Below are 27417 nucleotides of genomic sequence, written 5' to 3'. Positions count from 1 at the left end.
CTGATGCTTTGAGAAATAATCCTTAAATATAAATAATTTATTCCCCAAGAATTAATTTTGTATTTTCATAGATATTAACTAATGTGATAGAGATCATAGTATTAGGATGACATTACACAACTCTAAAGTTATGTAAATCTTCATGAATCGATAACGGTTATCTCAAAGTTAATATACTTGTTCCATTTCCTAACTAGAAATTCATTATGGAAAATACTTGCCTATCTTGTACTATTTGTATGCTCTAAACTTTTGAATATTCGACAAACGAATATTGTCATTATCAAATTGTGCCTTTTCCGGTGTTTTTACGTTTCAATTTTCAAAAATAGAGATATTAGGATTTAATCTAATCTCGACGAAGCTTTTGTTGAGAAAGGCCAACTAAACTCGGTCTGTCAAATCGAAACCTGAACACACAGGTTTATATTCTTCGTCACTTAGGTATTGTATTGATATTCATTCCTTCATGACCTAGGTTATTTTTCTTTCCTTTACTTTTCTCTGTGTGTTGTTTTCAAATTAAGCAATTTTATTTTTTTCTTTGTATTCCATGCCATGAAGAAATAAAGAATAATACCAGTTTAGTTGCTAAGGTTGCTTCCTTTTCCTATCTTTTCTTTGTGTTTTTTAAAGAAACTATCCCTTAATCATACTTTTTTTTTACTTATTTATATTGAAATAGATGAATTTGGCATAAAACTGTTATAATCAATTGTAAGAGAGAACTATTGGTTGCATCTAATCAGTTCTTAAAACTACGTCTAAGTAATAGTGAAATGGGATAAAATAACTCATCTTCCTTCACTTCTATGCACTAAATATGCGTTGCAAGGATCTTAGGTTTCTAACCCATGTTTCTTCTTTTATAGCTCAGTGCCTAATGTTCAAGAATTAAATGAAATGAAACCTTTCACATTTACGTCCCACAACTATTCCATGCTGGCTAAATGATAACTGAATAAGATGATGGAATAAAGAAAATGGGAGAAAACTGGAGAACCTCGAGAAAACCTACGCACACGGCCTTTGTTGCATATAGCCCACTTGGCCCGAACTAGAATTAAACCAAGTACCACAGGCAAGAGAAGTGAAGCCTTTACCACTGAGTCTCTACGGTCCTTATCTTATATTCAATAAATTAGTAAAATATACTACTAAAATAAAACAGTAATATTAGGTTCTGCATTCATTGTTAAACAATGTCACGAAAATGAGAAACTCTACAATTTCTTGAATTATAAACTTACTACTTAAATTATACGGCTTAAATACTAAAGACAACATAAAGATCTGTCACCAATCAAGGGTGTACAAGTTTGGGTTTCAAAGCGCCTTTGCCACTATATTGAAATAGTCTTGGACCAATATAAAATCCGTAAGCCTCACCTTATTTTCCAACTATATTAAAATATTGGTTGCAGCTGTTGAAATGCTTAATAGATTTTCTTCATAAATTTGGAATTGAGAGATATGGCTCTCCACTATCCAAAAATATGATATTTACTGTAATTCTAGATTCCAATTTGGGGCCTTTTAGCGAGAGATACATCAATAATATCTCGTAAGTCAAACTTAAAAGAGTTTTAAAATAGTTTAGAGTGTGAATTTAAGTGTTGGCTAGTACTCGTATCTTATGTATTGGGTTAAACCTAGCATAAACAGATTTCTCTGACACACATCCATTTGGTTGATTATCAGTGATGAGTCTACCTTTCCACACTATAGATTAGCTCCGATCCTGAATGAAGTCTTGATTGATCGGAGTCAAATATTACGGAGACGAAGTAATGTTGGACTAGTACTCATTTACCAGTTCCTTTTGTAAACCATGCTGATCTCCCACGGTATCGGTGGTAATAAACGTAAGACGATTATTATTTCACTTATGAAATATATTAGTCTATGTCTGCTATAGTTTAAAACTAGGTCTGTTAAATGCAAAATATTAAACTCAAGTAATGCCCATGATGGCGACAGATATAGATCTTACGTCGTATATTTTTTAAGTACCCCTGGACGCCATCTTTAAAATTACCTAAGATTTTATATTAGGATCTTTGCTGAGGTAGGTAACCAAAATGCTTGTGGACGTGATGTAAAGCCACATGCAGTCTGAAAGGTTTTCCGACTCTGTGTTCCAGATATTCCAGAACAAATTAGAGAATTTAGGAAATAGGAAATATGTCTGCCAGCTTTCCATAATGAGTTATTTCGTTATGTAAGTAAAGCTGTTATCAGTGTATAAGAGGAATTCACAAAAGTGATTCCATAACAGACTGCTTCTGTTCCGCTTCTTCACATATAATTATTTACAAGTGAACTTAGCCATATTTTCTGATATTTCTTAAACTTATACTACTAAAATGAAAATTCAATTTGACTGTAAGCAAAATCTAATATTACGACTTCCATAGTAGAAATAATTAAGTTAAAATGTTCGTAATTTTTTTTGAAATTAACAATAATTCCAAATGTTTTGAATTCAAATATTTTCATGTATTAATATTTGTTATGTATTTAGCAGATCTTAAAGATTCTGAAATATATTTTGATAAATTGTATCTTGTGAAATAGGAATATAAATTAACCTTAATCTTTTCTCGTTGTTTACTAAATTTTTATTATTTAAAAGACCTTTGATATAAAATCAATCAAATCTTTTTACACAAAAATTACGGTGCTAATTCTAAATAAAAATATGTCGCGGCAAAATAATAATGAAGCGAATTTTAGCTTAAGGCAAAAAGTATAACTTCAGTAATATTTGGAAAGTTTAAGGCTATCTTATCACTAACAAACTCTTAACCGTTTATCTCCTACCTTCTTATATATATATATATATATATATATATATATATATATATCTGCTTTAATATTTTTATATATAATTATTATCTTTCATTATAAATTTTAATCTTTATTTTGATGTACACGCTTTACCATCAGATGCTTTAATTCATGCCCCGTTTAAGCGTATATATTATTTTTTATTCTTTAAACATATATTATAATCAAACATTTAATTTTATCATTTGTATATAATACATACTGGTAAAACATTCCATAAAATAACGCTCAAATCACGCAACGTAGTAGTATCTTATTGACATAATGAATTCTTTTATGATACCAAATCTATATATATAAAAGAGAACGCACAAATCCTTTGTGAACTCATCACGCTAATACGGCTGAACCAATTTCTTTCATTTTTGGGGGGTTATTATGATTTGGACCCTAGATGGTTTTTATCATATCACTTTAATTTTTAATTACCAGTGTCTTGAGATAATTGACCATTCAAGTGTCCATACGTACAAATCCTTTGTTATTAGTTCATCATAGGTAAAAATAAACGTATTTATATGCAACCCGCATGACCATGTGACTCGGCGGGTTAACATAAATGACAGGCGCTATAATTTTAACATTTACTGCAATTTGAAAGCGAAAAAGTAAAAATTATCTAAGTAACAAAGTTTATTGCGTTCCGGGGTGACCGCAGCGAAGCGGGGTGAACGCTGCTAGTTATAAAATAAATACAACTAGTAGGTTTCAGTTTAAACTGTGAAACTACGATAAACTTACAGTATAAACTATGGGAATTCGTTATTAAAACTGGAAGTGTAGATAGACTTTTACCGTTTTCGATTTCAGTATAGGGATAGTGTCCTAAATAAAGTGACACTTAATTCATATATATATATATATATATATATATATATATATATATATATATATATAAAAGACATTTCTCGCTGTTTCTTTCAGTGTTTGCTCTATATAAATTAATATCAAAACCGAAAGTAGTAGTGTATTTCCACTACTTCTAATTTCAGTAGAAGGATAATCGTAGGGAAATAATCTCTTCTTTAGATATTTTGTTCGTATCAAGTGCCGCATCTTCGTATCTATAACAACGTTTGTTTTATTGAAAGAATGAATATTAAAACCCGAAATAGTGGTAAATTTCTATCAATTCTGGTTTAAATAGAATGACAAGGACGAAGATATCATATGCTCTTGGTACCTGATTCCGGATGGAAATTGTAACTTACAAGTTGGTACATGAAGATGAATAACTAGACAAACAAATTTCCATAATAAGATGCATTATATACTTGACTAATTTTTCTTTCTTTACGAAATAACGTAGATAAAACTAGAGAAAGATAAAACTATTCCAACGAAAATACATAAAATGAGTTAACTTATTAGCCTAAGCTAGAAAATAATAATTCTAAGTAAACAAATTATCATCTTGAAGATGATACTGGTATCTTCGAAACAAAAGTTACAAATAAATTCTCATGGGCATATTTATTCTGTATCTATCCTAGTTTCACTTTTTTAAAATTATTTTTGTAATATTTGCCTTCCCGTTATTGTCTGACAGATAATGGAATTCTCTCTGTGTTTAGCAAGGTATACTGAAATGTGTTCATTCGTTCCACATATATTGGTAAAAGATGTATAATAGATAGTCATATATAGCTTTAGAAACTACGGTACATTATTTTTTCTGGTGATTGTGTGATTCTTAAATGGAAGTAAAATATGATAATTCAAATACTAAATATTAAATATAGGCCACGGTAACTCAGTACTAAAGCGTTAACCTTTGATGCTTACTGCCGCTGGTTCATTCCTAGACCCAACCACAGAGTTTGTGGTGCACAATCACCTTACTCGTTGATTTTCTTGTAGCTCTCCAGTTTTCTCTCACTTTCTTCATTCCACCATTTTCTACATTGTCTTCCTCAGTCTGAGCATAGTCGTTTGACGTTAAAACTATAGTATATACATTTATTTGAAATATTTTTAAAAATAACAGTATTTTTTTAAATAAATAAGGTAAATTGTAAAACGTATTTCATTTCTTTTTCATATCTTATGGTTGTAGTTAATTGAATCCAGGTACCGCCAGACACTACACTGTAAACTATGCGGATACAAAGTGATTGTAAATTTGGGATTTCTATCACGAAAACATATTATTGATACAATTTCCTAATAGAAGTCTAATATTGCTAGATTTGATAGAACAATTTGCTTTGACAACACATTATATGTATTTTGAAGTGATAACAATGCCATTTAATACGTTCAGGCAGGAACACTGCGTTGGAATCAATTTTGTCAACAGTTGGAGTATCAGATATCAGAAAGATTGAACGAGAGTTAACAGAGAGCAGTAGTTCATTTGCAAAGTGGGAAACCAATTGAAAAGGGCAGCCGCCTGCATGCAATAAATCTTTCACGAAGCCTACTCTTAATTGGAATCGCTCCTGGAAGACACAGACTGAAAGAGTGAAAAGGAGAAGACCATTGAGGGGCAGAAGGGGAATGGAAATGGAATCGAAAATGGATTTGGCGTTCGTTGTGTAAAGAAGCTTCGATTCACTTGGTGTGAAGTGTTTAAATTCACGTCAAAGGAAGGGAATTTGCTCTTTTGCTTTGCTTGTTGTGTCCTCCAGAGGGAGATAGAAAAGAGAAAAACCGAAGTGCAGATGAAGAAGATGTTTGATTTGACCGGTTAAATTACTGGAAATCTTCACTTTGTCCTCACTTTGACTTCATCTCCTGTTTTGTAGATGTTCATTAAAGGTTCCTCTAGAACATAAGTAGGCCTGAGGCGGGCCTTGAAATTCAACAACTTATGTTAAGTGCAGGATATAGTTACATCGTGTTAAAGGGGTCGTTTAAAGACCCACATTAGTCATTCAAATTCTTAACAAGAGAATCAAATAGCTCATTTTATGCATATCAAAACTATATTTGGGGATGTCAATCACCAAAATTTATAATTTAACCTTTTGTACTTATCACAAAATAATTTCGGAGAGCTACATCGTTACCCTGTTTTATTGCTGTGACATACTATGTCGATTGCGCTAGTTACCCTGTTCCTATGTAGTATTTACTTAATTTCGTTCTATTACAACGATCATAAGTAGCCCCGTTTTCACACACGGAACACAGGAGTCCGGATCCAGGGCAACATATTTTCAGGGACGGCATATAGCAAGTGGAGATTGAAGTATGGTTTGCAGAAAAGAAAGACTTTGTACGAGAAATAAATTTAAGGGAGAATCACTCGCGGAGATCTTGAGGCTTCACACGGAGTACAATTTGGTAAAGTCTGCTGTAGAAGATTGATAACGGAATATTGACAAAATTGTCAGAGCTGTTTTCAAATAAACTTTCAAATTCCATCCTCGATTAAATTATTTGCGTGTTTGGAATAGGAGCAAAATTTGAGAAGCTTTCTATTAGGAATCTAAAAGAAGAAAGTTTGATTTTGGTAAATTGAACGACACAACCTCTGGATATGTGCCTTTACAGACTGACACAAATAGATAAACAGCAACACAAATATATATAAGAGAAACATATATAATCAACCTCTTGAATTTAGAATTCATGAAACACATTAATCTGTTCCAATTTTGCATTGAATTTTTTCACGATAGCAATTGTTTACCCGTATTCTGCTCAAAAGTTAAAAAAAGAAAGAAAAAATAAATAAGTAAGAGGGAAGGAATCAAAATAGTGATGTTTTCAGTGTAAAATTTCATACATATAGTACCTCTGAGTACATAAACAAAGAAACAAATGAAACGAAATATATTAGATTGGTGCCGTTTCTTCGAACATTTTTTATAATTTGTATCTCTTCATTCTTTTGAAAAAAGTATGGAAGAATCGAAGAAAGCACAAAATGTTACTGGGGTCAATAGGTTGATTGTAGTAACCATAAACTAAATGCAGATTATTTGCCTACTGTACTATCAGAAATAATACTCTTGCCGGCTTGTGTCATTGAAATAACACATAACCAATTATATTTTGCATTGAGGGAGCACATGCCCCAGCGAGATCTTCTGAGTCCATCTTTCCCTTGAGCTGACATACATGTGGTTTTTAGTGTACTTTGGACGACAAAATCTAAGTAATTGCATACAACTACTTTATAAGGAAAATTTTACTTGATTTCAGAGTTCACAACTGTGAAATTACTTTCATTTCTTATTGATGTAATATCTTGCTGTAACTCTAACAGATCACTAGCACAAGCTTATTTTATAGCTTCGAAATCATTAGACAACAATGGAGGGCAAATATGCAGATATATAGCTTCAACATCTTTATTACTTGTAAGACTCATAATTTATTTATACTATTTCTATCCATTCATTACCATCATACCCATCCACATTCTCGGAAAATATAAAAAAGTTATCCTTCTTTCAGTAGGGACTGTGTTCTCTTCGATCTCTTGTGATTCTGAACATTTTGAACATTTTAGTGTAAAATATTTTAATAAAAAACGATTGAGATTGGGAGAATAATTGGAAGGTGTAGCTCTTTCAACATACTACACACAAGTCACAATTTATTTTACGCTACAGTAACTATTGAAAAATAGTTTGAATCCATAAAATGTTGCCGTTGGAATGAGCGTTAATAATAATAATAATAATAATAATAATAATAATAATAATAATAATAATAATAATAATAATAATAATAAATCAATAATAGAATTAAAATAAAAATTACCTAAACAGTAAAATTTGATGAAGAAAATTAATGTATACGACTGGACTCGAACTCGGGTCTTCCACTTCGCAATTTTGTTTTATATCACTGCGCTAAAACTCGTTCATCTAAACTTGACAAATTAAACAACTAGCTTTGCAGAACATGCATTTGCTAAGTATATTTTACTTTAAAGTGTATTTGTTAAGTATATTTTTATGACTAACTAATATTCATGAGAGTCTTGACACAGTTTAAATAATTACAAAATATCTGTCATCTTTTCTTCTTCCTACGCTGCAGGACCTACATTACAAGTCCTACGCTCATAAAACACCAGCTTCAACTTGAGGAACGTTTTGAGATATTTTCCTCATTGAGTGAGATTTATTTAATCTTTTTCTGAGTTGAAAAAGGAAATGATGAATTACTCAACCAATGATAGTCTTTTCATAGAGACCTTACTATATGGACTAGTCTTACATGAAAGGTTTTCAAGTAGCTAGTAGTTGTTGTGCTACATGAAGTAAGTAATAGGAGTAGGTAATGGTTATCGTATTGGATTCCTAACTAGGCGATCCGAGTTCGAATCCAAGTAGGTCGGAAATTTTTAACATTGCTTTAATTTCAATTTCAATCTATACTTCGTGTGATGTGCAAGATCTCCTTTGAAGAAGGAAAAAGAAGTTCTAATGGCGAGATGGACGGGAAATTCGAGTAGCTCTATGAACGTAGAGGAAGATTTACAAACTTATTTCCTTCAAATTCAATATTCAGTATTTTCTTGTTCCAAATTTAATATTTTCAATTAATTTTAACCATTTCCTAAGTTATGTATTATCAATGTTTATTTATTTTCTTCTGACATGAGCATGTAGTGAAAGAATACATTATACACCCAGGGAGTTGTAATCTCATTGATATATGGCACTCATTGAACAACACACTCCAAATAATAGAGATTAATCTTAAATTGCAGGTATTACACATGCACCAATTACACAGAAAAGCTTGTTCGATGCTCCATAGGCTTACCAACTGTCGTCTCCTGGTTGAAATGTTAGGTGCAAATTGTGCTGCATCTGTCAAAGTGTTTGTGAAACAAGCAAAAGTACTGGAGCCGAAGTACTTTCGCCGTAACTGTACCTTTCAGGCACAACTTGACAGGAATAAAGCATAAAGCAAGGTTGATCAATTTGGTGCACAAAATGCAAAAACAAAAGACAGTGTAGAAATTATTGAACTCACTACGAGATAGCAACCCAAATAAGTATTATTTAGTCCTGCTAGGAATAATGAAACGTAATTCTTAATTACCAAAAATTAGTTTGGCTTTATAACCAGGTAGGTGTAGTATTCCCTTATATATTTTTTTCTAATTTGTTATTTCGCTTAAAAATTTTTGACATTTTTTTTTTGAATGTATCGTTGACCCATTTTTTCTTACGATGGCTGTAAACTATACATAATACAACGAATCATTCCTTAAAAGTGAAACAAGTGTTTTTAATCTTAACATCTAGAACAAAAACAAATCGGTGAAGGTAGAGCAGTTAGCTACAATATTGTTCCTCAGATTCAATTTGTTATTGGAAAACACGCATATTTAAGCTTGTTCTCTTTAAGTAAAGATTTTCCGTTCATACTCAACTTTAACCCTTTGACTACCAATTTTTTTAAAATGTGAATATTCTTTTATATGTACACGTACGACTCCTTTAATGTAGGATATTCCTTTCATCTCTCAACAGTTTTGGAAACTAAACACAGTCTCCTAATCACATTTGAACAGATGAGAGAACAACATGTATTTTTTTTTTAAAATTTTGTAAAAATAATCCCAAATATATTTGAATTATTCGCATGGGACACATGCGTCCCGTTGGTAGTCAAAGGGTTAAACTCTAGAATCTGTCTCATATGTAGGATGAAAAGGGCTTATAGCTCCAAACAAACCATATATATATATATATATATATATATATATATATATATATATATATATATATATATATATATATATATATTGTAAGATATTTTAGATGTAAGCAAACGATGCTTACAATTTTTGAACATCTTTCCTAGAGTTTTGATGTAACTGTCAATAGTCATGATGTTCTGATTTGCACTCTGTGTTGTCAAATCTAATTTAAACTAAAATCATGTGCAAGACAAGATACTTATATAGGCTACAGGTATTTTTGCCAAGGACGAAAGAATGTCACATATGAAAACCTAAAAGGTGCGTAGAGTTGTTAATTGAAAAACTCGTATCAAAACTAAGTTTAACCCTTGAAAAGAGAATATAATATAAAACAAGACAATGACATTTCTGATGAAATTCGCTTGTCGCAGGATCATTGATAAAAATTTGTTTCAGTGGCAGTTTTTTTCATTTTTAAATAAATACAGGTAGTGAAAATGATGGGAATAAGTAGATTTTATATGCGAAGGTTGAGGAGTAAATCATGGCAATCCAAAGGATGTATTAAATATTATGTGCTATATACAACTGAAAGAGTACCCATATTGGATATTTTTTGCAAAGGAATCATGAAAGAAAACCCAAGCAACCCTGTGACATACACATGTAGTAATGCACTTGTTAAAAAAAAAAAAAAAAAAAAAAAAAAAAAAAAAAAACTCGTCTCATTATGATAAATCCTCAAAATATATAATGAAATCTCAGTAATGTTTAACGATATGCAAATGTGGACTGAGAATGCAGACTGTAGCAGGAAGCCTGACACTAGTACTTTACCCTCTGGTCAATAGATGGTCCTGTGTATTGTACTGGAAGAGGACGGGGCGCAGGAAAAACAGTTGTATCAGCCGCAGTGTAACAAGAGTAGAACAGCGATCATACATCAAAGTAGCCGTGGAAGACATGCAAGCGAGTGAGTCACCAAAAATTGCTAGAATCTTTAGTGACATTGTTCTACCATATCGAACTGGTGCAAGTTGGGCAGCAGCTTTTCAGCGAGAATGCCAAGCAACCAGCGACATGAAACGGTCTGGCCGACCTGTGAGCGTGCGGACTAATCTGTCACGTGCCGTGTGGAAACATTTATTGAAGAATGCGAGGCGATGAATTAGAGACAGAGACTGGCATTGAGAAGCACAGTATTCATAAAATTTTGACGCAAGATCTGAACCTACGTAAAGTTGCATCAAAATGGGTTCCACATACCCTCACAGAAGTTCGAAAGTATAAACGATATGCAGTTTGTTACGATCATCTACAGCACTATGACAATGGAGGCAACTAATTACTTCCCAAGATCGTCACCATGGGTAAATTCTTGGCCAGTGCGTATGAACATGCGTTGAAATTGCAGTCATTAGAGTGAAGACATTCAGGATTATCGCGTAGGCAAAAATATCGGCAGAATTCCTTGCCCGCACGATTGATTATAATTGTGGCATATGGCACAAGGGGAGTACTTGTTTATCATTTCGTTCCACATGGTACCACAGTCACATCAACTTATTACAAAGACTTCCTGCAGTGACGTATACGACGTGCCCTTAGGAAAAAGCGTCCAGATTGATTGCATAATGCAATCATATTAAATGATAATTCAAAGCCATATAAAGCAACTTTTGTACGAGACCTATTGCACCGATGGGGATGGGAAGAGTTGGAGCACACAATGTATTCACTGGATTTTTCACCGTGTGATTTTCATTTCGTCCTCAAGATGATGAACCCACTGTGTAGTAGATGTTAGATCATCCACCTTGCGATTATTTTGAGCGTTTATTATATTCAGAGAAGGATTTGTAACATCGATAGCAGCGTGTTGTAGACAATGCGCGAAACTATTTTGATGGTTATTATAATGAGACGAGCTTTTGTAACCTGTGCATTAATACATGTATATGTTAGAGGGTTGCTTAGGTTTTCTTTCATGATTTATACCAACAAAATATTCATTATGGATACGCTTTCAGTTGTATATAACACATTTTTAATACATCCTTTGATTATCAAAATATTACTGGGTTGCCATGACTCACTATCCAACCCTCGTATATTAAAAAATCCAAAACTAAATCATAAATAAATTAGATAAACATTGCAAAAGTTAGCATAGACTGATAATCAGGGCCCGGATTTTGTTGACAAGTCAACTTTTTTCTGTTACGCATAAGACAAGGCAAATTGTAATAAAAACGTTATCCATCAACTCTAGGTTCTAAAAATATATATTTTTAGGGTCAACTTTTGGTCACTTTTTGCCGTTTTTTAATTTCAGGTCATTTTTTAATATCTTAGGGTAACTTTTAGGTCACTTATGATCTTTTTATTTTCTTCTACGTAAGGAAATCTTTAAATGAATACGGTTTACAGTTGTGGAAAAGACGAAATTGAATAATCTCTTTTCTTGCTTCCTGACTATTGGGTGTGGAAAAACTGCATTCTTAACAAGCTAATGAAAACTAAACTGTAACTGGTTAACGAAAGGTGGGGTTTGGTAGGTGTCCAAACAGATAGTTTTGGGTTGTTGACCACAAAGGATGTGATCACGTGAATAACTAAAAATGGATTAGAAGGCGTACAAGGATTTTAAACAGGTTTTTATCTATTATTTTCATGTAGTCTGCACTTGCGAACTTTTATTGTTTAAGAGTGCTTCCTAGTTTCAACTAGGGAGTGAATTGACGCTTTCAATACTTACAATGCCGTACATCAACGGACATAAATGATCAATGGACTGCAACTAACTGAAACAAAACTTTTTGAATATGAGCGACAAACGTTAATTAAAATCCAATGGATATTTTAAAAATGTCAATGTTTTACGAAATAAACATTTAAGAAAACGCAAGTTTTAGGTCAGTTTTTGTGAATTTTCGGGGCATTTTACAGGAATTTTAGTGTCATTTTATAGGTCACTTTCTAGAAAATTTTAGGTCAACAAGATCCGGGCCCTGCTGATAATGAAGAGAGAGAGAGAAAGAGAGAGAGAGAGAGAGAGAGACAGAGAGAGAGAGAGAAACAGTGATAGAGACTGGGAAATGTAAATGTATTCTATGGTTACTATTTGCTGCATGGGCAGCTTTGAACGGAAATTTAACGCCAAACATAAATTTGCATTAACGTTATTCGAAACATTTGTGTGTATACTGACTTCTTTCAGTTAGTATAATTTCCCTCTTCCAACTTCCTTTTCATTTTTTTTTCACATTTACTTTATAGGCGAAAAATAATTTGGTACTAAGTCTCAACCAAACAGTTTCTGCCAAGATATGTTATAGCCCGAACTTTCGTGCTGTTTCAAATTTCTCAATAGGGTCGATAGTGTTTCAACTTAATTTATACACAGATGGCCCAAAAATAGGCGCACATCCCTGTATTGATCAAGTATAACATTCTAACTGTATATTTGCTTCGGCTGTTCCGAGCTTCAGATATAGGTAAAAAGACATTAAGAACAAATAATAAAGAAACTAAGCGTACCTGATGTTTAACAATAAGAAATGAAATAAAATGCAATAAGCTGATTAGTATGGTACTGTATACCTACTTTTGGGCCACCCTGTATATTGTAATTTATTTAAGTCAAATTTTCGAAAGGAATTTTTTTTTAGTCTTTATGTAGTTGAATGTACTGTTTGTTACCTTTATATGTTTTCTGTTTTTAAGGAGAACAATGTTAACTGTTTTGCGCTTTATCTCGTTGAGTTGATACCTACCAGTGATCTACTCGTATTTGTTGTTAAAGATTTTTTTCTTACTCACTTTTAATGTTTTAAAATCAATATGAAGTACACCATTTTTTTTAACAAAATAAATTGTATATTTCAAATTAACCTTGAGTTAATCTACTTCTTTTATGACAACAAGAGATAAAATAATTATTGTTAATTAGCAGAATTTGTGAACTTTAAAATAGCATTTGTCAGTACTGGTTTAGTATTTGTCAATATTGGTTTGTTTTGATGAGTACTGATGTGATGGCCACGAACTACGGGCTTTATTTGGTAAGTAACTCAAGTAATAGCCCACACTGAGAATTTTGACATTTAGACCTAATGTTATCATGTGACAACTGCGTTTAAACTGCAACTGTAATGACAGGAATTGTTATGTAAATCATTATAGCAGCTGTGATTCTTGAATTGTGTTGAATTTAATAACTATTGAGCTCCCGACTTTCGTATGGATGAATTGTGTTTAGTCACAAGTAAATAATGCATATCTTTCCTTTCTGCGAATAATAATTATTTTTATTATATGGTTAAATGTTTACTTTATTCCGATTCATCTCGATGGCATTACTCTATGATGAATAATGGATTATGTAATGAATTGTTGTGTCGAATGACGGAATTATGTATTTTGTTATGGTATAATAACGTGAGCTATATTTTAAATCTCTTATCTAACTCTTATGTTATTTATATCAACTGTCTGATGTACCTGTTTCCTGCTGCTAGTTCACATAGAGAATGTAATAAATAATATCATCTGTGTATGAGTTATCGAAGTTCATTTCTATTATTTATATATATGGTAGAGTTTAAGTATGTTGATCGTCGAAAGAGGCTTTACTTCAGTTTTCGCATATACTTTGGCACAAAGTACTTCTTTAAAATTTCGTGTACAATACTGTGACGAAGACCTCGATCATGCTTGGAACTATCCATAGTTTGTCAAAACTAAATTTAAACTCACAACCGCACATAAGGCGAGAGTGGGAGTGGCATGCTTTAATGGTTTGTGTGGAACGCCCCGTGTAATGAACAGTTTGTTAGCCGTCCTACGCATATTTCTTACGTAATGCTATCGCAAAGAACACAACCAATTAAGAAGAATCAGAGTTCTATCAAAAAGATTTCTTTTATTTATAGTTAATCGATAATTATTTCAACAGTTACCTGCTTGCAAAAAAATCTTTGAGTTTTACGTCCCACGGTTATGCCGGTTAGGCTAAAGAGACGGTGATTATGAGAAATGAATGAAGAAAGAAGGAGGAAACGGGAGAACCCCGAGAAAACGGCGTTTCCCCACCACAAAGTTCACACGGCGCGAGCTGGTATCGAACCAGGTACTCCAAGCACCGGAGGTGAACGCTCTACTACTGAGCCACCGCGCCCCTTTACGTGCTTGCAAAATATTTTCCTAAGGAAAGATTTCATATGTTCAACCACCCACTTTTGTCAATCCAGGTGATATATCACTACAGTATACACTATAATCATTTTGGTATTAACCCCTCAAGTCGGCATTTAAATCTATACTTCTCTACCCTACTAGTGATATTAGATATGTTCTACTACTAGAATTTTAAGGCCTCTATTTAAAATATAAAGAAAACTCCATAGATGGCAATGTAATGTTGAAGATTATGCCCGTATTATATGTATTTAAATGGCGACTTACAAACCTTCACTCGTTTTGGACCTTTAACTATATACACTGAAGATGGTGGATGGACGTTTCCAGAGCTCTCATTGAATAGACGGAAACTACCCCAGCAGCCGGACCTTCAAAACAACGAATAACTAATCCTATACAAATAACCTCATTAATTAGCAAAGGTTATGTTCTTACACATCGAGTGATTGCTGCATATAAAGAGCTTCCACATTTTGTTGCTACGAAGCACTAGAGCAAATTCAAGTTCAAATCACAGAAAAAGCCATTGCGAAATCAAGATCTGCCAGCATTTTCAATATGCCATGGAAACTGTTAAGGCACACCTGTTCCTAAGAATTGTTGTTAGGAAGATACCAATTGATACTAAAGTGGAAAACATCGAGATAGACCTTACCTAATTAACAAGAGGTATTTTGCTTAAATAATGTGGTTAGCCATTCTGATTAGTATTTTTCACCTTTTACTTCAGTTTTACAAGTAATGTGATGAGGTGTTACTTATAATATTTAGACCTTGACCCAACTTCTCATCAAAATATGCATTTCAAGTTCTTAAAGATTCTGAAAGTTTGTATTTAAAAAAAACCTTAAGGAAACCTTATTAAACATGAATCTATTAAATTCCTCAGGTGGGTTTATTTTTTCTCTCTCAACACTCAGGCAGTAGAAAACGGAAAGAGAAGCAAATTCCAAGGAATAATTGTAATGAAGCAAAATATACAACATACAATATAATATATAATATAATATAATATATAATATAAACTTCATTACAATATCATATATAATTGTAATGAAGTATAAAATAATAAATAAATGGTTGTTTAATATAAAACAACTACTTTAACGATCTACTACTAAAGTTTGTATTCACAACAAATATTCCTACCAGAAACCAAACGTGGGTCTACACGAGTAGAAAGTTTGCACATTAGCCTGTGACTAGTTAAGGTGTTCATATGCACCTACTGTTCCATGTAGAATTTAAACGACATATATTCTCATATAGAATCAAACCCACGATTTCCATGCCATAGGTGATTAAACTTACTGTTAAACAGCTGACCACTGATATTATTTTCCAAGATATTGTATCCTCATTAAACATCCTCTTTCATTTCTATCTGGAATTCTATTAGTGAGTAAATATATAAGAACAAAAGTGACAAATCGCAGGTAGTATATATCAGAGTCCTTGAGTCTTAGTTTACTTTGTATTCAATCTCTGCACCCCGTAACTTGTTGGTAAACCCATTGTTTAATACCACGTTTTTGATGTTTGGATTAAGAGATTTTCAAGTAGACATTGGCTGGTTTGTTGATGAGAATTTAGCGTACCTTACAATGGAGAGGCTATATCAAACGTGCCCCTACAGGTTAGAAACGTGGGGTTAGAAACTCATGCTTTCACCAGGAATCGAACTCTGACTTTCTGCACCAAAGAGGTGTACGCTAACTATAACTTGGTACAGCCACGGGGAAGCTCACTAGAAGTATATAATTGAATGGAAAATTTTCGCTCTTATTCCTCCTTTGGTTGACTTGTAATTAACTCTAGCAATGAACAGAGATACTATATAGAATGAGATCTTCAGTTTAAGGAGGGATCTGAAGCAGTGTAGTGCCTTTGACTCTCCTACTATGAACTGAGCTTCCTTGTGGTTATATGGTTACGGTATGCACCTTTGGTGCTAGAAGTTTGAGTACGATTCCCCTTGAAAGTTCATGCGGTTCGGGTCATATTGTATTCGCCTCCTATATCCTTGCTCCTGAAAGGAATGCTAAGGTTTAGTTCTAACTAACTAACTAACTAACTCTATGGCCTATGGAACCCGGAGGTTCAATGCCGCGTTCACAAAAGCTCTCCACTGACTTCTATCCTTAGCTAACTGCATCCAGTTTCTACTTTATATTCCAATCTCTGCGAGACCCATCTTAATATTGTCCTCCCATCTGCGCATAGGTCTTCCTAATGGTCGTTTTCCGATTGGTCTTCCTGTCAAGACTTTGAAAGCGTTTCTACTTTCTTCCATTCTAGCTACATGACCCGCTCACCTAAGCCTCCTAGATTTCACGACCATAACAATGTTGGGTAAACCATATAAATTATGTAGTTCCTCGTTATGAAGTTTCCGCCATTCCCGTTCCTCTTGGGTCCGAATATTCGTCTCAGTATCTTGTTCTCAAATACCCTCAGAGTAAGTGACCATGTTTCGCAGCCATACCAAACAACAGGCATGATTTCCGTTTTATATATTTTAAGCTTCAAATTTCTCGACAGAATTGGCGACGACAAGAGATTTTGAACCGAATAGTAACAGGAATTCCCTGCTTTTAGTCGACATTTAATTTTTCCGTGAATATGATTTTCCTCTGTTAATATTGATCCTAGGTATTTGAAACTATCCACTTTTTCAAAAGTATTATTTAATATTTTAACGCATCCATAGTTTGCTGTATTACGGTCCCGACTCACTTCCATGTATTTAGTTTTCTCTGCATTTACTTCTAAACCGATGTCCCTGCAAGCGTTTAATAAGATCTCTGCATTTCTTTCTATTGTTCTCCTATCATCACCTATTAAATTTATGTCATCAGCATATGCCATAACCTGGTGAATACCGTTCAATTCTAGGCCCTGGTTGCTATCTTTGATTTTCCTTATAGCATATTCCAGAACGAAGTTAAATAATAATGGCGACAACGCATCTCCTTGTTTCAGACCATTTTCGACGTGAAAGTTCGTGGACAAAAATTTTCCTACCCGGACTTTACTTTGGGATTCATTTAAACATATCTTAATTAATCTAATTAGCTTTCTCGGTATTCCAAATTCTGTAAGGACGTTGTATAATGTTTCTCTCCTAACCGAGTCGTACGCCTTTCTAAAATCAATAAATAGTTGATGTACCGGGGTATTGTATTCCCACTTTTTTTCGAGTATTTGGCAAGTGGTAAATATTTGGTCGATAGTTGATCGATTCCGTCTAAATCCGCATTGATAATCTCCAATAATTTCATCTGCGTATGAGGTCAGTCTTGCTAATAGAATATTTGAAAGAATTTTATAGGATGTTGACAGAAGAGAAATGCCTCGATAATTATTACAGTCAGTTTTGTCGCCTTTCTTGTGAATTGGAACAATGATTGATTCTTTCCACTCTTGTGGCAATTCTTCTTTGTTCCAGATAAGGAGAATGAGTTTGTGTATCTTGTTCCAGAATTATTCGCCTCCAGCTAAAATTAACTCAGCCGGAATTTCATCTACACCCGGAGATTTGTGTTTCTTTAATTTCTTTATAGCAGTTTCTACTTCTATTCGGTTGGGTTCTGGAATATACGGTTCTGCGGTGTGTATCTCCTTTTCTCCACGCACACTAGTTTTCGGTTGCGTGTTAAACAAATCGTCAAAGAAATCTTTCCATCTATTTAAGATGCTATCCGTGTCAGTGAGAACTGTACCGTCAGATTTCTTTAATATATAAGCACGAGGTTGATAGCCTTTCTTAAATTTGTTGATTCCCTTATACATGTCCCGGATGTTTTTATTTTTACTATTATCTTCAAGTTGCTTAATGTTAGCTTTCAGAAAATCGCGTTTCTTTGTTCTAAAAGTTTTGGAAGTTTCCCGCCTGATATCTGCGAAATTTTGTGTAGTTATTTCATTCGGATTTTGTAGCCAGCGTAATTTTGCCTGTTTTCTCTTCTCTGCTAGTTTTGTGCATTCCTGGTCGAACCATGGTTTGTTCCTACGTATTTCCGCGTGTCCCAATTTTTCTTTTGCTGAAATTTTAATGCTATCTCTAATTTCAATCCAGGCATCCTCAACACTAGTGCACTCCGAATCTTCTAAAGCCGAGAATCTATTCGAAACTTCAATCTGGTATTTCTCTCTTACCTGGCTCTCTTCTTATTTCTTTAAATTGAATCTCTCCGTTTTCGGACAATGAATATTACCTTTATTCAACGATAACCTCTCTCGTATTATCGCTGCTACCAGGTAGTGGTCGGTGTCGCAATCAGCCCCTCTAAACGACCGGACATCAATTATGCTAGATTGCCTTCTTCTATCTACTAAAACGTGATCAATTTGATTATGTGTTTTCCCGTCTGGTGATGTCCAAGTGTACTTATGAATGTCGCGATGTGGGAATTTTGTACTCTTCACGATTAGGTTTTTGGATGTTGCAAAATTTACGAGTCTAACACCGTTGTCATTACTTTCCTTATGCAGACTTTCGTTCCCTATAATCGGTTTGAAAATATCCTCTCGTCCTACCTTCGCATTGAAATCCCCTAATAGAATTTTCATATGGTATCGCGGGAGTTGGTCAAATACCCGTTCCACTTCTTCGTAAAAATTGTCTTTTATATCGTCATCCTTATCTTCAGTTGGGGCATGTACATTTAAAACAATAATATCACACCACCGTCCCTTAAGAGTAATAAAAGAAAGTCTGTCAGCGACAAATTCAACCCGTTTAATTGCTGGTAATATACGTTTATGAACGAAAAACCCTGTCCCTACTTGTGATTTTTGTTTTAGTTCAACTTCCGGAAATTGAACTCAGAACCTAGTTCACCGAGGATATGCACATTAGACACTTTCGTTGTTATTTTTATTTTTAAGCAGAAATTGAAGTACTAAATTTATTCGCCTTTTCTGTTTTCTCACTTTATTTTGAAACATTTTTCTGTGTTTTCTTTTAATACATTTACTTTACTCTCCTTTGTTCTACCTTATCATATTATGCAAACGACCGAAACATCACACAAAAACACCGAGGACAGTTAAAAAATGCACATGCCTTTCAGTTCAATACGAACCCAGAATAAACTCCACCCTATAGTCTGGAGACGAACGCTACAAACCATTCATTTATGAATACCAGCAAGAAGATTAACGAAGAGATTTTTGCAAACTTATCGTATTCGTTGTTATTAAAAGTTGATTAGTATAACCGAATTTTGAACTTTCTTGAGCTTAAAGTTATTTGGCATATTAAATATCTGATAATATTGTTTCCACCTGGAAATAATAATATAGTAATAATCATTGATAAATCAAATGGTGGCTACGGAACGTCCTTTCTCATTATTAGTAAATCAACATAAAAAACAACACTATGTTACTACTCCATATCGAATTTTAGGTCAAAGTCTATTTTTCCTACAAATAGGCTCAGGAGTAGAAACCACATTATAAAATACAACACATCTTTATACAATTTGGTGCGTAAAATGGTGTTAGCCAACACAATATACCCTGCTAACACTTGTCGAGCTCGGAGCGGAATAGTTTCCATGTGCAGGTGCGAATGGTATCTAAGTATCAGGAATCCACCGAAATAAAGTAGTAATTGACAAGTTAATACGTGTATATTAAAGACAAGACGAGAAGGATTTATGATTTGGTGTATTATTATTATTATTATTATTATTATTATTATTATTATTATTATTATTATTATTATTATTATTATTATTCTGCCTTTCGGCAAGTCCTGGGACTAGTGACGTTTTTTTAGTTTATAATTTAATTTCCTGTAGGCCTATACGTAGCTGTGACGTATTTATAATTTCCTTGCACCCATACATGGTACATGAAACATGAACGTTCGTTGCGATAGAATGCAGATTCTTTAGTTTAAAAGGCATTTCTATCAGGCAAAATTCGAACCCATGCTAAAATAAACAGCTCTACAAAATTCTATAACGTTAACCACGAAATGACGGAAGTATGATTTCCGAAGTGTTCCCTCTGTGTTAACTTGTGCTTTACAGGCTTAAGTCATCCCTTTCACTCAATATGCTAGGTTTTTTGACATTTCTATCTATATGAGATTTATCTATTTACCTACCTACCTTCATATTTTTTTTTTTTTTGTAAACTGTTATGATTGTATTCTGTATGTTAATTATGGCTGCAACGTGTAGATGGTCTGTTGCTCTTGTAAGACTATGCATGTCAGAATTGAGGGAAAATAAATTTTCATGTAAACATAGATCCGTGGAAGGTAAGGGTCTAAGTTTAATCTCTTGGACTTGGTCTCTGGAAGATAGTCTAAGTTCTTTTATGACCAGAAGTGTACAAATCTGCCACTTTCAGCTCTAACATTAACCCTTATATAGCAAGAATGATCAGAAATACATGGCTTTCTGATATGATCTTAGCGTTCCAGAGAAAAGTTCCTTCTCTAATCTTTTGCTGTATTACAATTGGAAATTATAGTTTTACTAGATCAGTTTCAGTATTGTGTTTAGTGATGTGAGGTGGAAAATTTTCCACTATATTTTTCCGGAAAATTTTCCGTACTAAAAAAATATCAGCAATTAAGTAACAATTTCTCAGCAATCATAAAATTGGTTGAATTCATGTATAGAAATGTCAAAGATTGAAAGATCGTGTAAAGAATCTGAAAATTTTCATGGCTCAGACAATTTTCAGTACTAGGTAGGAACAAGTGAAACAATTTTTCATGAATCTAAATATTTTCTGTCTTATATGGAAAAATTGAAGAACTTTTTATGAGTCGGAAAATTTTCATCATTTTGCAGCAAAAAGTAAAACAACTTTTTGTGAATCGGAAAGTTTTATTGCTTTGTAGAAACAAGTGAAAGGAATTTTCATAGATTAGAAAATTTTCATCACGATTTAGAAACAAGTGGAAAAAAACTTTTCGTAAGCCGGACAATTTTGGACATTATGTATAATGGTGTTAGGTGGAAAATTTTCCGTTATATTTAACTGCGCATAGAGTTACAAAATTGAATTTTTGTAGAGGAAAGTTAGTCAGCAACAAATTACAATTTTCCAATTAGCTTTCAGGAACCGGAAAATTTTCTAATATTTCAAGTTGGGAAGTAACATTTTACGCAGTGTTTCTCTCTCTCGCTCTTCCTCTGCGAACTCCTTCGTTGCTAAGAGGTTAGCATACGCGTCTTTTGCATGGAAGACCTGCCTTCGATTCCCAGCGGGAGCTCATGTAGTTCGGATTCCACGTTAATCAGTTGGTCCCGTCATTAAGTCTCGCTGCCGAAAGGGACGTTAAACTCAAAATTAACTCAAATCAACTCCTCTCTCTCTCTCTCTCTGTATATATATATATATGCAAAGTGCAGAGAACATACATCGAGCTCGTAGAGTACAAATATCCCATTCTATTATATAAATTTCAATTTATTAAAAGTCATGAATATTTTCCGATTCATAAAAGCATACTCCACTTATTCCTACATTGTTGTTTAGCCGTAAAATTTATTGGTAATGAATATTGTCTTTAAAAGTTTCATGAAGTGAAAATATAACGATTCTTCATTTCAAGAATGTTTAAAATACTTCAATGCGTCCTTCCCTCAGATTCCACCTTTGATCTTACAATACTAGATTTCGTCAGTTTAAGACGCTTAAGACGGTTTTCTCATAGCTTTACTACTTTTCTAGATTTACATACTGCAACATTTATAAATAAGTAGATATAATATAAAGTGCCTACTGTAAATTTTTGACTACCCAAAATTCGAGTTTAACTAACTCATGAAAGCAAATGCTGACCATTTTCTGGAAATAAACATTTATTTATTTATTCATATATTCATTGAGAAGAGAAAGTGAAACATACCTAATAAGGAAGCTGATTTGTGTAGTTGTTCTTCCAATAAAATAAAAGAAACATAAAAAGCTGCACTATTAGCGCTGCGTTCTAAAAGCAACAAGTAATTTAATTTTAATTTACAAAATAAAAAAACATATTTCTTTTTTATATATGTATGTACTTGTTCTATCGAATCGTCATTATTTCCAATACATTTTTATACATAATAATGGTAGTTTTACAATAGAAATATTTGCTCTAAGATGTTGATTATACAAAATTCCAATATTGAAATTATGATTTACAAGTGTTAAACACAATAAAATCATTTTTCTTATTTTCAGTTACAAAAATAATCTTCATAAGGAACTTTTATGTAGTTATTTCATTATATAGGCTGTCCTACATGTGAAGAAATAGTGGAATTTTCTGTTTCTGAAATTTATAAACTCATAGGTCTCTTTTTAATTTCTCGTTACATTTTAAATATTGGAATGGGATATTTGTTCTCTACGAACTCGATGTATGTTCCCTGCACTTTATATATATATATATATACACACGCACACACACACACACACACGCAGAGAGAGAGAGAGAAACACTGTATATTTTTACTTCCCAACTTGAAATATTAGAAAATTCTAGTTTCCGAAAGCTAATTGGAAAAATAATAATTTGTTGCTGTCTAACTTTCTTCTTCAGGAATTGAATTTTATATATAGCTGAATGTGCAGTTAAGTATAGTGGAAAATTTTCCACCAAACATCACTATACATAATATCCAAAATTGACCGGATTATGAAAAGTTTTTTCACTTGTTTCTACATCATGATAAAAATTTTCCGATTCATGAAAATTCCTTTCACTTGTTTCCACAGAGCAATAAAACTTTCCGATTCACAAATGATGTTTTACTTTTTGCTTCAAAATGATGAAAATTTTCCGACTCATAAAAAGTTCTTCAATTTTTCCATACAAGACAGAAAATACTTCGATTCATGAAAAATTGTTTCACTTTTTCCTACATAGTACTGAAAATTGTCTGAGCTATGAAAATTTTCAGATTCTTTAAACGATCTTTCACTTTTTAATATTTCTATACATGATTTCAATCAATTTTATGAATATTGAGGAACTTAATTACTAATATTTGTTAGGACCGGAAAATTTTCCGTTCTTAACAAATATAGAAGAAAATTTTCCGTTCCTCTGTGAAACAAATATACAAATATAGAAGAAATATAGAAGAACAAATATAAAAGAAAAATAAATATAGAAGAAAATTTCCGCTCTTCTGTAAAAATATAGAAGAAAATTTTCCACCTCACATCAGGGCTAAACAACGATGTAGGAATAAGTGGAGTATGCTTTTATGAATCGGAAAATTTTCCGGAAAATTTTAATCACTGATTGTGTTTCTATAATTTGGAAATATGCAACAGTTTCCCAGTCTGAAACCGAATTCACTTGTTTAATTTTGATTTTTTTTTACAGTTCATCAGAATACGTATAATAATGACTGCATGTAGTTTGTTTCTCATAGGAAAAGAGCAGCAGATAAACGCAAAAATAAATTCATAACAAAAAAGAGAATTTCTTTAAATTTACCTACAAACTTAAATCTTCTATTGTTATCTTTTTATGTCGTAGGTTGATAGATGATCTAACCTGTAGCAAGGAAATCAGAAAATGTTGGTAGCTACCTAATACGTTGTTATGGTGACAGAAACATATCTTTTCCTTCTTTGCTCTGAAAGACTTTGTCTATTTCTTACGTTCTTTTTCCTGAACACAGAGAATACCTTATTCAATATTTTTGTCTTTAGTTCTGAAAATAAAGACAAAAACAAAACAAACATCATAACAAATAGTTTTGAAGAAAAGAACTTGAAGACAGTCAGTAATTAAATGTTTTCTTCTTCAGATAATGAAATGTTTATTATTGCCACCCATCTAACAGCACTAATTTTCAATCTTGGTTTTTTAAGCAACATTTTTTTCTATTAAAGCAAGTGTCTCAAACCTCATCATTTTATGGAAAATTATATAAAGAAAACCTTGTTTTACGAATTTGGTTGCTTGTCAATAAGACTCAAGAAAACTTTATTTTGCAAATATATGGGCGTTATTATTCCATTATTCTATGAGTCATACAGTCATAGTATCTATTAGTATGCAGCAACTAGGGTTGCCAGATTTGTAAAATCAAAAAGGAGAACTCTTTGGCTTTTAAAAAAACACTAAAAAAATTATTTTACCAAAACTTAAGTTTGCTTTCAGATTATATCAAACAGCACATTTTAAAGAAAAAGAAAAAAATATTATAAAAATGAATACATCATTAAAGAAAACTAATTTTAAAAATGCAACTACAAATTATGGCTGACTAGCAGGCAGCAATATTAATGCTAATTTAAGTCATGGTACTAACAACTTATTTGAGGGGCCTAGTATCAAAAGCTGCCAAATTCATTTTTCTTTCTTTTTTTCTTTTTCTTTTTTCTTTCTTTCTTTCTTTTTTTTTTGTAGAAATTGAGTTATATATCGCTTGTTATGTTCAAGGAATTCTATGGAAACAGTATTTTGTTTAAAAGCTTAATATTTCATACTAAAAAAAAATAGTTCAAATATGGGCCTTTGTACGTGTGTATATGGAGCTTCACTGCACGTTTTGCGAGATTACTCGAAACTAAGCGAAATGGATGTGGCGGATTTTGATACTAGGCACCTCATATATCCTATCTCCATTCTGGCATTATTTTATGCATCTTGAAAACCTGTTTTATTGATTAATCTTCTGAATCATCCCTGCTTCATTAATTAGTCTCCAAACTTGGAAAGGAGGACAAAAGTGCGTCCGGCTTGGGTACAAACCCGGACATCAATTTTTGTGTCCAAAAGCCGGACGTCCGGAAACCCTAGCGGCAACTGAGGTGATGTTTGGCATTATCCAATTAACTTGTGATACGCTCTTGCCAAACCTCCAGCGAATAACTTTCTTACACTAAGAGAATAATTTTCTTACAATATGTTATTTAAAATCTTGTCTCAGCAAGAACATACAGCATGTCACGAATCGGATTCCTACGTCAGAGTGTTGACAACGTCCCTGAATGAGGATTGATGGATATGAGAGCAGCGCTTACGGTTAAACTTTAATTCGGCAAACGCTATTTTTGATAAATTTTTACCCCTCCCTCCTCCTTGTCATACGTCGTAACGCAAAGCCTTCCCTTCTTTTTTACATTACACTTTTGATTTATGTTTTTTTTTTTACCAATTTTGCTCATTTTCAGAGTTATTACTATAAAAAACTATCTTTAGTGGTAGATCTTTTTATTCCAAAATGTTTGTATTCTGAATATGTTTGTAGTGCTTTTTTCACCAACAAATCAAAGTATTAGAAAATGGTAAAACCGTAATAATATTTTAACCCCATAAAGGGCCTGTGACACATCCATAAGGTGTCTGGGCCACAACAACCGATTTTGATGAAAATTCGTAGACTAATAGGACACCTTGCAAAACTTATGTAACTAGCAGGAATTTGTCGAAAATGCTGTAGTTTCTGGGATACAGTCGATTAATTAGTCGTGATATCTCGAGAACGGCTCCACCGAGATCAAGCAAAGTTTGCAAGCCATAGTAGATACACGATAGCTTTAAAACGAAATTAAAACGAATTGTCTGCACCTACGCAGAATGTGCAAATAATTGTGCGCAAGCGCATATTTCGAAAATCTGAAGATGCGATATATTTTTTCTTGGTTAGTTTGAACTATATGACGAGTGTAACATAATGCAAGGAAAACACTAGACTCAAAGGTGAGCGTTTCCAAGCAAGTGAGGTGAAAAGATGTTGGGGGTGGTCTGGCCCGGATACCCCCTTTAGTTACGGCACTCTGTCTGGCTTTTCAGTCTTACATTTCCATTACACCTGTGTAGAAGTCATATAGTTAACGTTAATAGTCGCCATATTCGGGTCGTAGTGATATCAAGTACTGTAAGTCATCAACGTTGCACAACAGTAATACAGTATTAAGAGAGCGTAAGGATAAACTATGAGGCCTATAGTCGCAATCTATTGAAACTAGTGGCAGGCACAAAAACCGGTTTTCCGGTTTTCGGTTTTTAGGAAAACCGAAACTGGGTTTTGAAAAGTTTCAAAAATCCGATTTTTCACCGAAATCGGTTCGGTTTTAACAGAAACCAGTTATCCGTTTCCTACAAAGCAGGTTCGGTTTTTCACCGGATCCGGTTTCGGTTTTCTTCAAACCCGGTTCAGTTTTTTTCCTCAAAATTGGTTCTATTTCTGACCAGAATATTATCCGTTCTTCTCCGGAAATCGATTCCGTTTTCACAGAAAGAGTTTTACGTTTTCCAAAAGTTTTCACAGAAATAATTTTTGGTGAGAAACTGAACCGTTTTTGGAGAAAACCGAAACCGGTTTCGGTAAAAGAAAAACGAACCGGTGTTGGAGAAAACGAACCCGCTTTCGGTGGAAAACGAATCGGTTTTGGAGGAAATGAAACCGGCTTCGGTGACAAACCGAACCGGTTTTGGTGAAAACCAGACCGGTTTTTGTAGGAAACCCAAATGTCGGTTTTTCGGATTTCAGTTTCTCTAGAAGCCAGTTTCCGGTTTTTATAAAAACCGGTTTTGCCCATCCCTAATTGGAACCAGGCTATACTTTTTTGTGACAAGACTGTTTCACGCGACGAGATGAGACAATCGCAAAGGTCTCGTCTCACGACCACACTAACTATAATAGGTAACCCTATGGCCTATGATTTTGCAAGTTTCTTTTAAGCATAGATGCCTGCATCACACTGATGTATTCCAATAGACCGCGACAATAGGCCTGATAGTTTATCCTTACGCTCTCTTA

The sequence above is a fragment of the Thermobia domestica genome, chromosome 9 (genome assembly GCF_964235325.1).
Source record: "Thermobia domestica chromosome 9, izTheDome1.hap1.1, whole genome shotgun sequence".
NCBI classification, from domain to species: domain Eukaryota; kingdom Metazoa; phylum Arthropoda; class Insecta; order Zygentoma; family Lepismatidae; genus Thermobia; species Thermobia domestica.
Note: the sequence above shows the minus strand (reverse complement) of the source record.